The sequence below is a fragment of the Pongo pygmaeus genome, chromosome 14 (assembly GCF_028885625.2).
Source record: "Pongo pygmaeus isolate AG05252 chromosome 14, NHGRI_mPonPyg2-v2.0_pri, whole genome shotgun sequence".
NCBI lineage: Eukaryota > Metazoa > Chordata > Mammalia > Primates > Hominidae > Pongo > Pongo pygmaeus.
In genome coordinates, this window is record NC_072387.2 from 89749015 (window position 1) to 89761212 (window position 12198).

Genomic DNA, 12198 nt, shown 5'->3' on the forward strand with positions numbered 1-12198 from the left:
ATAAAGGAAGTAACATTTATCAACCAGCCACCATGAGCTAGGTGCCACCCTTGGAAATGCATGCACCTTATCACAAATTCTTATAAAACTTGAGAGGTAAGTATTACTTTCCCTTACTATAAGGGTGAAGAAAGTCAGAGAGGTTAAGACACTCACCCAAGGTCACATGGTTTTCATATGTTAGAGCAGGGCTCAAATTAGGCTATCTCAGACTCCAAAGTTCATGTTCTTTCCGGGACACTGCACCAGTGAATAAGTAGAATAAATAAATAAATGTGACTATTTATTTTTATAGGAAATTACTCCCTTAGTAAAATAAACAAATAAACCAATAAATAAAATGAGTCAGAGGAGTCTTAGTTATAGGTGAGCTCCCTACCTGCACATATATCAACCTACACTGATGATGTTGACATAATCTATGACAAAACCTAAATATAATTTGTTCTTGTTCCACGTGGAAAAGTGAAAGTGAGGAATTACTCAGTGAAGAAGAGAAGGGGAGAGAACTAGGCATCTGGCCCTTCCTGCCTAGATGCCTTCTTAAGCATGGGCTAAGATACCTGGTAGGGTAACGTTACCTCATGCTTAGAGCAGAGGCTGCCACACAGGCATTTCCAGCATATTCTGCTCTGAAAGAGATCCCCTAGAAATTTGTTTTAAAAATTTGGAAGTGATTTTTTTCTGCATCAAAGCTTTTTTATGAGTATACTACATTTAAAAATGAATAACTGTGTCAGGCAGGGTGGCTCACACTTGTATTCCCAGAACTTTGGGAGGCTGAGGGAGAATCATTTGAGTCCAGGAATTCAAAACCAGCCTGGGCAACAAACTAAAATCCTGTCTCTACAAAGAAAAGAAAAGAAAAATTAGCCAGTCTTGGTGATGTGCACTTGTAGTCCCAGCTATTTGGGAGGCTGAGATGGGAGGGTTGTTTCAGCCAGGGAGGTTGAGGCCGCAGTGAGTCTTTTTTGTACCAGTGCACTCCAGCCTAGGTGACAGAGTGAGACCCTGTCACTAAAATAAAAACAAAAAAGGAAGAAATAAACAAAATTTTCTCCTCTATATAAATTATCCATGTTTTTAATACCTGTGAAATAAACAAGGGTCAAAGATTCCAGGCAATGACTGTAGAACTAGTGCTAACTCATATTTGTAGAGAAAGGGACACACACAAAAAAAAATCTCAAAACTCAGTTGCCCTATTTAATGAATTATGCAATTAAACTTGCAATTGATAAGATGGACCTTCAGGCAAACCAAGTCTATTACTTAGTTACTCTACTCCCATTTTCTTCTCTACTTTGGTTTAAAATAATACCTAGCATGCTGCAAGACGTGAGAACTCTGGCAAAAGAAGGCAAGGTAACGAGAAGGCAGGATCAGCCTGACATCAATTCCTCTCAGCCCTGTCTAAGACCCACTGGGCAGGAAGAATCTGAGTTCTTGAATTCTGCTACAGTGGCTGAGATCAGTCTTTCAATGTGTCTAAATGGGAGATAAATCATTGTTAACTTAAAATGCAACATGGTGATTTAGCATGATTTTAATTGGATTTGGGCAATAAAAATACCCTTTGCTACTAAAAAAGAAAGGCAAAATTTGAAAATGGTGGTTATGTAACCTCTTTATGGCAAAAGAGCAGTCTTTTGAAAGATTGTCCTTCTCACAATAGAAGCTGATTTTATATTCCTAATGAGGCATGGGAGACACAATCTATTCTTGAAACGTTTCAGCTCTCTTCAGTGTTCCCTATTTAATTAGAATTGCTCCCTATACTAATCTCCCTAGCTAGCAATCTAATAGCCATTAGCAGAATTTATTTACTGTTTAAATTGCTACTTAAAGTTTAGGCTTGCTTCCAAGGATTTAAGCAGGTAACTAAGAGAAGGTTTTGCCTTTTAAGTCAAATCCTTGCCTCATTTCTTCCTTCAAATTATGCATAAGAAAATCCCTGTAAAAATAAATCAATAAAATCATAGCCCTAGCAAAGGAGACTTGTTTATTTTTTTGGGCGGGGGCAGGGGAGATGAGGAGTGAGGGTGCAAGCAGATAGTAATTATATATATCTGAATGCACATGCAAATCTGTTGAATTTGGAAATGTTTATGTATTTTTTAATTTTTTTGGTAAGTGCATTTACAGATGTGAATCTTAGAGTTTCATACTATGCGAGACAGCCAACATATGAAAACAATGAAAACAAATCTACCACACTTACCAGGTTAGCATCTTTTACTTTCCTAAATGAGAGAAAAGAAAGTTACAGAAGTAACCAACCTAGAATTTGGGAGGTTCATAATGATAACTCCAGTACATTCCTGGGGAAACCTTACATTAGCCAGTTCTATGGAATTCAAATAGAATGTAAAATGTAGTATTAATAGTTTGGTTTTTAAATTCCCAGCTCTTTTTCTATTTTTAGATTAATCTAATTAAAACAGCCATAAAATAATTACATTCCATAGTTATTAGGAATAGGCATATCAATGAAAATAAAATAATTACATTCCATAGTTATTAGGAATAGGCATATCAATGAAAATAAAATGATTCATTCCTAAATGATAGTTGACCAGGGAATTAAATGGCAAACTTTGTGTAAAACATTAAATAAATTGTTCTTAAATTTAAAGAACATGAGAAAACTCCCATAGACTGTTCAACTACTTTGTCACTTGTGATTCATTAAAATGCAACACAGAAGGGATAGGAAATATATTTTCATAGATCTCCTTTTAGATATGTTTCCAAATCAAGCAATTTATGTATCAAAAATGAGAAGGTTTATGTATTCTTTCATTAATTTATAGGATTAGAATTGCTGAGAAGTAATTGGATATGACCTACTACTAATCACTGACTTGAAAGAATAGTAACAATGCTGATGACAATTCCAACAACAAAAATTCTAGTAGAACTCATACAATAAGATAGCTTAGCTTAGAATAGCCTAATTTTTATTTTTTTTTTGTTTGTTTTTTTTTGTTTTTACAATTTCACTCTGTCACCCAGACTGGAGTTGCAGTGTCGTGACCTTGGCTGACTGCAACCTCTGTCTCCCAGATTCAAGCGATTCTCGCTCCTAAGCCTCCTAAGTAGCTGGGATTACAGGTGTGCACCACCATGTCTGGCTAATTTTTGTATTATTAATAGAAACCATGTTGGCCAGGATGGTCTCTAACTGCTGACCTCAGGTGATCTGTCTGCCTTGGCCTCCCACAGTGCTGGGATTACAAGCATCCTCCGTGCCCAGCCTAGAATAACCCAATTTTAAATAGTGCATGGTTGCCCAGGTATAAAAATGTCAGGACAGAAATATCATCAGGTAACCAAGTATGCATTTAAGAAATATTTATCTGTAAGCAGAGATAGAAGGAAACAACTATAATACAATCAGAACATTGGTCTTGGAATCAAAAGTCTGGGCTTCAATCAAAACATTTTCATTTGCATGCTGTGTGATTTGGAACAATTCTGTCATCTACAGAAACTCCAATTTCCTCTTCTGTAAAACGGGCATATTAGTATCTGTCTTACATTCACCTCAGGGCTGTGAAGATCAAAAGTCAAAATGAGACAATGGGGCAGACATAGTGGCTTATGCATGTAATCCCAGCACTTTGGGAAGCCGAGGTGGGCAGACCATTTGATCTTAGGAGATGAAGTCCAGCCTAGGCAACATGGCAAAACCCTGTCTTTACAAAAAGTACAAAAATTAGTTGGGCATGGTGGCACATGGCCTGTAGTTCCAGCTACTTTGGAAGCTGAGGCAAGAGGATCACTTGAGCCCAGGAGTTTGAGGCTACAGTGAGGTGAGATCATGCCACTGCACTCCAGCCTGGGGCAACAGAGTAAGACTCTGTTTCAAAAAAAAAAAAAAAAAAAGATAAAGATACAAGATAAAGATAAAGATACAAGTCAATAATATGGTACTGTGGCATAAAATGTAAAGAATTGCTATGATTCATACAAATGTAGCCTCAATTTTCATGTTAAGATCTGAGACTAGAGCTCAGGAATAAGATAGAGCAACGGTACATTGATATCCAATGAGGGTTAATCTTAGATGGTTTTATTTATATCCTACTTCACCCTACAATGAAAGTAAAGTGGCTGTCAACCAAAGCTGCCATTTATATAGTGCTTTGTTCATTGGCATGTACTCATGCCACAAATGTTAAAGGCACGTGCTAGATGCTGGGGATAAAATGTCCCTTGTCCTGCAGAGGAATATACAAACCAACTTAAAGAAGATAATGGTAATATAACATAGTTTTAATTATGAGACGTTCTATGAGAAAGTATTTTTAATCCCTCTTTTATATATGAGTAAATTGATGCTCGGGAAAGTTAAGAAACAACCCCAAGCCTATTCAATAAATGGAGGTGCCAGTGTGAGATGCCATCTATAAAGTTCCAAAGTCAGTTGACTTGGGCTATTGTATTTGTATTGTATAAAATCAAAAATTGTTGGTGCTTTTTTAAGAAATCCCTCTAAAGCACTGATAGGTAGTTTATAAGTTTTCAGAAAAAAGTATATTCAATATGCTTGAATATGGTTTTCTGTTTAATACAAGAGGCTTAGTGTCCCACTTTGTTAAAGTTTCACCCACTTGTCATCATCAGGCAGCTAATTTACAATGTCTTGGTAAATCTAAAGAGATAGAAAATAATAACTATTTTTTTTTTAGACGGAGTCTTGATCTGTCACCCAGGCTGGAGTGCAGTGGCGCTATCTCGGCTCACTGTAACCTCTGCCTCCCAGGCTCAAGCGATTCTCCTGCCTCAGCCTCCAGAGTAGCTGGAATTACAGGCACCCACCACCATGCCTGGCTAATTTTTTTTTTTGTATATTTAGTAGAGACGGAGTTTCACCATGTTGGCCACGATGGAGACCTAACTATCTTAATTAAGAACCAAGTCTTTCCCTATATCCTTGCTTCCTATGATGATTAATTTTATGTGGCAACTTAGTTGGGCCACAGTACCCAGATATTTAGTCAAACATATTGGATGTTTCTGTGAGAGCGTGTCTGTGAGTGATTTATATTGGTGAACTTTAAGCAAAGCAGACTGCCCTCCATCATGTAGCAGATCCTCATTCCATCAGTTGAAGCTGTTACTAGAACAAAGACTAAACTCCCCTGAGCAAAGAGGAATGCTGACAGCAGACACTCTTGGTCTATTTTATTTTATTTTATTTTATTTATTTTTTAGATGGAGTCTCTGTTGCCCAGGCTGGAGTGCAGTGGCGCAATATCAGCTCATTGCAACCTCTGCCTCCCAGGTTCAACAATTCTCGTATCTCAGCCTCCTGAGTAGCTGGGATTACAGGCACATGCCACCATGCCAGGCTAATTTTTGTATTTTGGGTAGAAACGGGGTCTCACCATGTTGGCCAGGCTGGTCTCAAACTCTTGGCCTCAAGTGATCCACCTGCCTCAGCCTCCCAAACTGCTGGGATTACAGGCGGGAGTCACCGCGCTCGGCCCATCCCTGTCTTTTAAAACCTTACCATCAGTTCAGTAGAAGCATAAATGTGTAAGTAAGAGCAGTAACATGATACAGGTGCCCCACCCAAATGACAATGAATCCAGTACTTTAGAGGAGAAGAAAGGAGGGACAGGTAGGTTTTTCTTCAACTACTTCTTGCATTTCTAATTCATTCCACCAAACAATCATCTGAGTTTTTCAAAATAGCTACTTTCTCATATCCTTCCTTTCTTAGATGTCATCAGTATATCTTTATGCTCTATTGAATTCATTCATTCATTTATTCATCAAATAGTTATTGAGCTCCTCCTATGTTCCAGGTGATGGGTGTGGTCCTGGGAATCCAGATGTAAATCAAATAATAAAGGTCTAATGGAGACAAAGACATTATACAAATAATCACACTGATAATTAAACTTCATTGCTAATATGTGCCATGAAAGAAAAACACTGAAGATGATGACAGCAAACCATGAAGGATTTTATCTAATCTGGACTAGGGGTTGGAAGCAGTCTTCCAGGGGAAGTGATATTTTTACTGAGTTTTTCTTTGTTTGTTTGTTTGTTTATTTGTTTTGAGATGGAGTCTCTCTCTGTTGCCCAGACTGGAGTGCAGTGGCCGATCTTGGCTCACTGCAGCCTCTGTCTCCCAGGTTCAAGCGATTCTCCTGCCTCAGCCTCCTGAGTAACTGGGATTACAGGTGCCTGCCACTACACCCAGCTAATTTTTGTATTTTTAGTAGAGAAGGGGGTTTCATCATGTTGGCCAGGCTGGTCTCGAACTCCTAATCTCAGATGATCTGCCCACCTCAGCCTCCCAAGTTATAGGCGTGAGTGACCACGCCCGGCATTTACCAAGTTTTAAAGGAAGAATAAAAGTTTATCAGGTGAATGGATGTGGAATGAGGGTTAAGGAAGGGGAGTTCCCAGGTAAAGACAACAGTATTGTGAAGGACATGTGGAGGAAAGGGACGAGACTGAAGCTAAGAAAAGTGACAGAAGGCAGAGCAGCTGTGGTGAGTGTGTAAGGCTGGTAGGAGGATAGCTATTGGCATAGGGAAGAACCAAATCTTTATGGATCTTGAAAGAACTGGAACTTTGTTCAAAGAGCAAAAGAAAGTCATAAAATACATTCTTTTCAAAGGTCTAAATTCTTAGAATATACTTGTAAAACATCCTTCTTACAAATTGATTGAAAAATGTTATGGAAGGGCCAAAAATAGATTTGGGGAGATGCATTAGGATGAAGTCCAGGTTCTTTAGTCTGACTTTCAGGCTCCTTAGAATTGAGGCCAAACCATGAGAATCGCTTGAACCCAGAAGGCAGAGGTTGCAGTAAGCCGAGATCGTGCCACTGCACTCCAGTCCAGCCTGGGCAACAGATCAAGACTTCGTCTCAAAAAAATTAAAAATAAATAAATAAATAAATAACAGTAAAGAATTGAAACCAAACCTATCTTTACAATCTTTCTTTTTTTTTTTGAGATGGAGTTTCGCTCTTGTTACCCAGGCTGGAGTGCAGTGGCATGATCTCAGCTCACTGTAACCTCCGCCTCCCAGGTTCAAGCAATTCTCCTGCCTCAGCCTCCTGAGTAGCTGCTATTATAGGCGCTCACCATCACATCCAGCTAATTTTTGTATTTTTAGTAGAGATGAGGTTTCACCATGTTGGCCAGGCTGGTCTCAAACTCCTAACCTCAGGTGATCCATCCACCTCAGTCTTCCAAACTGCTGCTGAGATTACAGGCCTGAGCCATCAGTGCACGTGGCCTATCTTTACCATCTTTAAACTTTTTTTTTTTTTTTGGTGGCGCGATCTCGGCTCACTGCAACCTCTGCCTTATGGGCTCAACCAATTCTCCCACCATCAGCCTCCAGAGTAGCTGGGATTATAGGCGCGTGCCACCACGTCCAGCTAATTTTTTTCTTTTTTTTTTTGTAGAGACGGGGTTTCGGACTCCTGAGCTCAAGCAGTCAGTCTGCCTTGGCCTCCCAAAGTACTGGGATTACAGGCGCGAGCCACCGTCCACCCCAATCTTCTTTTTCATTTCACTTTTACATGAATGTACACTTCTGCCAGACTGGTCCATTCACTGTCTCCTGAACAGGATTTTGCTCGATCCTGACTTTTGGCTTTCCAGAACACCTCCTCACTACCTATTTTTTAAGACTCGGACAAAATTTTATCTGTCCTCAGTATCCAGGTTGACCATTATCCCTTTCTCTGAATATCCAAAGTGACTATGTATTTCTACACATTTAAGATGCAACAGATTCTAAGAAATATCATTATTTTTGAACTACGAAGAAAATAAAAAGTACTGCTGATAAATTCATGACAAAATCTCAGTGTTAGCCATTTGAGATACATAAATTGGTCATGCTAGCTTATCATTGACTTGAAATTTCTCTCATCTATTCATCTACTGTGGGCCTCTCCATTTCTTAGGCCCGATAAAGAGTTTAGTTGTTTTTTTGCAAGAAAAATTGGATTGCATTCATTTCTCCAATAACAGATATTTGTTTTCTTACTATTAAATTTAAGCCAAATAACATAATATTAAATATTCTTGACTTTGGGCAGATAAGTTTTCATTTGAAGGTATTTTGTTTTATGTATTTAATTAATGAATGAATTAATTTTTTTGAGACAGAGTCTCACTCTTGTTGCCCAGGCCGGAGTGCAATGACGCGATCTCAGCTCACTGCAACCTCTGCCTCTTGGGTTCAAATGATTCTCCTGCCTCAGCCTCCGGAGTAGCTGGGATTACAGGCATCCGCCACCACTCCCAGCTAATTTTGTATTTTTAGTAGAGATGGTGTTTCACCATGTTGGCCAGGGTGGTCCCGAATTCGTAACCCCAGGAGATCTGCCCGCCTCGGCCTCCCAAAGTGCTGGGATTACAGGCGTGAGCAACCAAGCCCAGCCTCGAAGGTATTTTAAGCAACAGTTACAATTAAAATGTGTAAGTAGGTTGGGCACAGTGGCTCATGCCTGTAATCCCAGTACTTTGGGAGGCTGGGGCAGGCTGATCACGAGGTCAGGAGCTCGAGACCAGCCTGTCCAACATGGTGAAACCCTCCACTAAAAATACAAAACTTAGCCAGGCGTGGTGGCGGATGCCTGTAATCCCAGCTACTCGGGAGGCTGAGGCAGGAGAGTTGCTTGAACCCGGGAGGAGGAGGTTGTAGTGAGCTGAGATCGTGCCATTGCCCTCCAATGTGGGTGACAAGAGCAAGACTCTGTCTCAAAAAAAAGATGTGTAAGTAAACTTAAATGTGATAATGCATATTAACTCACTTAAAGAGGGACAATATGAATAACTGTGATCAGCTTCAAGCACAACAAACAATGAAAAATTATGTCATGAATACCGGTTGCCTAGCCAATGGCAATTATAAAACACCATTGATTGCACGATGCCTTCTAATTTCAGAGATGCACAAATGAAAATACAAATGTTCATCCTAGAATTGAATAACTTTGTTATATCTCTAACACTCAATTGATAATAACATTTTGATGTGTTATTATTTATGCTCTTTCTTCCTTAAACACCTTCAATATACATTTATTTATTTATTTATTATTTTTTGAGACAGTCTCACTCTGTCACTAGGCTGGAGTGCAGTGGCGCCATCTCAGCTCACTGCAACCTCCTCCTCCTGGGTTCAAGCGATTCTCCTGCCTCAGCCTCCCGAGTAGCTGGGTCTACAGGTGCGTGCCACCAGGCCCAGCTAATTTTTGTATTTTTAGTAAAGACAGGGTTTCATCATGTTGGCCAGGATGGTCTCAATCTCTTGACTTCATGATCCTCCTGCCTCGGCCTCCTAAAGTGCTGGGATTACAGGCATAAGCCACCACGCCCAGCCAATACCTTTATTATCTATTGAATTATTTTCCATTTGGGAAGTTATTAATGGAAATATGTACTACTTGGGACTACGAATGAATTCTTAAAGTTCTTCTGTTAGTGCATTCAAAGTAGACTAACATTGGATAAAACTAGTCCATAAGTTAATTAACATGGCTATTTGTTTTAGTAGGAACATTGCAAAAATCTATATATGTATAGACATACATGTATATACACCCATGCATACATTCTCTGTGGAAAAATTATAATCCATTAAAGAACATAACTATATTATCAATATATCCATTTAACAGTTCCCTTTAATAAGGCACTTTATTTAAAGAGGAGTATCTCTTTTAATTATCAGATCACTCATGAAGTATATATTACAACTACCATTTGCAGGGAAGAAACTGAACCACAGAGAAGTTAAGTGATTTGCTCATGAAGACACTTGGCCTACGGTTCTATAGCTAGTGTTCTTCCTATTAAGTCATGTTATAAATTTTACACATTTAATATTTTATAGATAGTTGCTATGCTTTGAATATGGTTTTGTCCCCACCAAAATTCATGTTGAGGTTTGGTTTCCAATGTAACAGTGTTGAAAGATAGTGAGAACTTTAAGAGGCTTTGGGGTCATGAAGGATCCATCCTCATGAAGGGATTAATGCCATCTTGAGGGAATGAGTTCAGTTACTGAGATCAATTACCAAGACAGAGAGAACAGGTTGTTAAAAAGCAAGGTTGTGGGCAGGCGCAGTGGCTCACTCCTGTAATCCCAGGACTTTGGGAGGCCAAGGTGGGCAGATCACTTGAGGTCAGGAGTTGGAGACAAGCCTGGCCAACATAGTAAAACCCCATCTCTACTAAAAATACAAAAATTAGCTGGGCATGGGGATGGGGACTTATAATCCCACCTAATTGGGAGGCTGAGGCAGGAGAATTGCTTGAACCCAGGAGGCGGAGGTTGCAAAGAGCTGAGATCACGCCACTGCACTCCAGCCTGGGCAATAGAGCAAGACTCAATCTCAAAAATAAATACATAAATAAATAAAAGCAAGGTTGCCCCTCGGATTGTGTCTCTTTTGCACACATTCACTCACTGCTGTCTCCTGTGCTCTCACCGTGTGATGCCATCTGCCATGTTATGATGCAGCATGAAGTCCTTGTCAGGTGTGGCCACCCAATTTTGAACTTCCAGGGACAGTGAGCCAAATAAACCTCTTTGCTTTATGAATTGCCTATGAATTGCCCAGTATTTTTTTTTTTTTTTTTTTTTTTTGAGACTGAGTCTCACTCTGTCGCCAAGGCTGGGGTGCAGTGGTTTGATCCCGGCTCACTGCAACTTCCGCCTCCCGGGTTCAAGCGATTCTCCTGCCTCAGCCTCTCGGGTAGCTGGGATTACAGACCATGCCCAGCTAACTTCTGTATTTTTAGTAGAGACGGGTTTCACCATGTTGGCCAGGCTGGTCTCGAACTCCCGACCTCGGGTGATTCACCCACCTCGGCCTCCCAAAGTGCTGAGATTAGAAGCGTGAGCCACTGTGCCCAGCTGAATTGCCCAGTCTTAGGTATTCTGTTATAATAACAGAAAATGGACTGAGATGGTTGTAATAGTCAACAATAATAGATCCACACATATTTCTTTTCAGATTTCTATCTTATTAATGGATAATCCAATTTAGAGTTACTTGTCATATAAAAAAATTTCATTGCATTACCAAAGGAATTACCTATGTCTTTTTTCAATAGAAGTGTATTTAAAAGTCAATTACTTAGGTGAGTGGGCAGAAAATAACATGTTAGAACCTATCAACAATGAAAGATGAGTGAGGAAAGGAAAAAAAGGGCTTCTGAATATATCTTTAATCAATAATACATCTTTTAAAAATTGATTGTTACTTATAATGGTTTATACTCATCTGGGTGCAGTGGCTCACACCTGTAATCCCAGAACTTTGAGAGGCTGAGGCAGGTGGATTATGAGGTCAGGAGATCAAGACCAGCCTGGCCAACACGGTGAAACCCCATCTCTACTAAGATACAAAAAATTAGCCAGGCGTGGTGGTGCGCACCTGTAATCCCAGCTACTTGGGAGGCTGAGGCAGGAGAATCACTTGAACCCAGGAGGTGGAGGTTGCAGTGAGACGAGATTGCGCCATTGCACTCCAGCCTGGGTGACAGGGCAAGACTCCATTTCCAAAAAAAAAAAAAAGGTTTATACTCATGTTTGCTCTAAAACTTTTCAAATAACTTAAAATAAATGAAAATATATGTACCACAAATTGGAAATTGGCTGGGCGTGATAGCTCATGCCTGTGATCCCAGCACTTTGGGAGGCCGAGGCGGGTGGATCACGAGGTCAGGAGTTTGAGACCATCCTGGCCAACATGGTGAAACCCCATCTCTACTAGAAATACAAAAATTAGCTGGGCCTGGTGGCACACACCTGTAGTCCCAGCTATTCGGGAGGCAGAGACAGGAGAATCGCTTAAACCTGGGAGGCAGAGGTCACAGTGAGCCAAGATTGCGCCACTGCACTCCAGCCTGAGCGACAGAGCGAGACTCCATCTCAAAAAAAAACAAACAAAAAAAAGGAAAATATATATACCACAGATTAATTAAAACTAGGGTAGACTAATAATTTTACTTAGTGGACCATTCTAAAAGTAGGGTTTTCATTTGTTGTTTATTTATTTATTAAAAAAAAATTTTTAATAGAGACTGAGTGAGTCTCACTATGTTGCCCAGGCTGGTCTTGAACTCCTGGGCTCAAGTAATCTTCCTGCCTTGGCCTCCCAAAGTGCTGGGATTACAAGCATGAGCCATTATGCACAGTCCA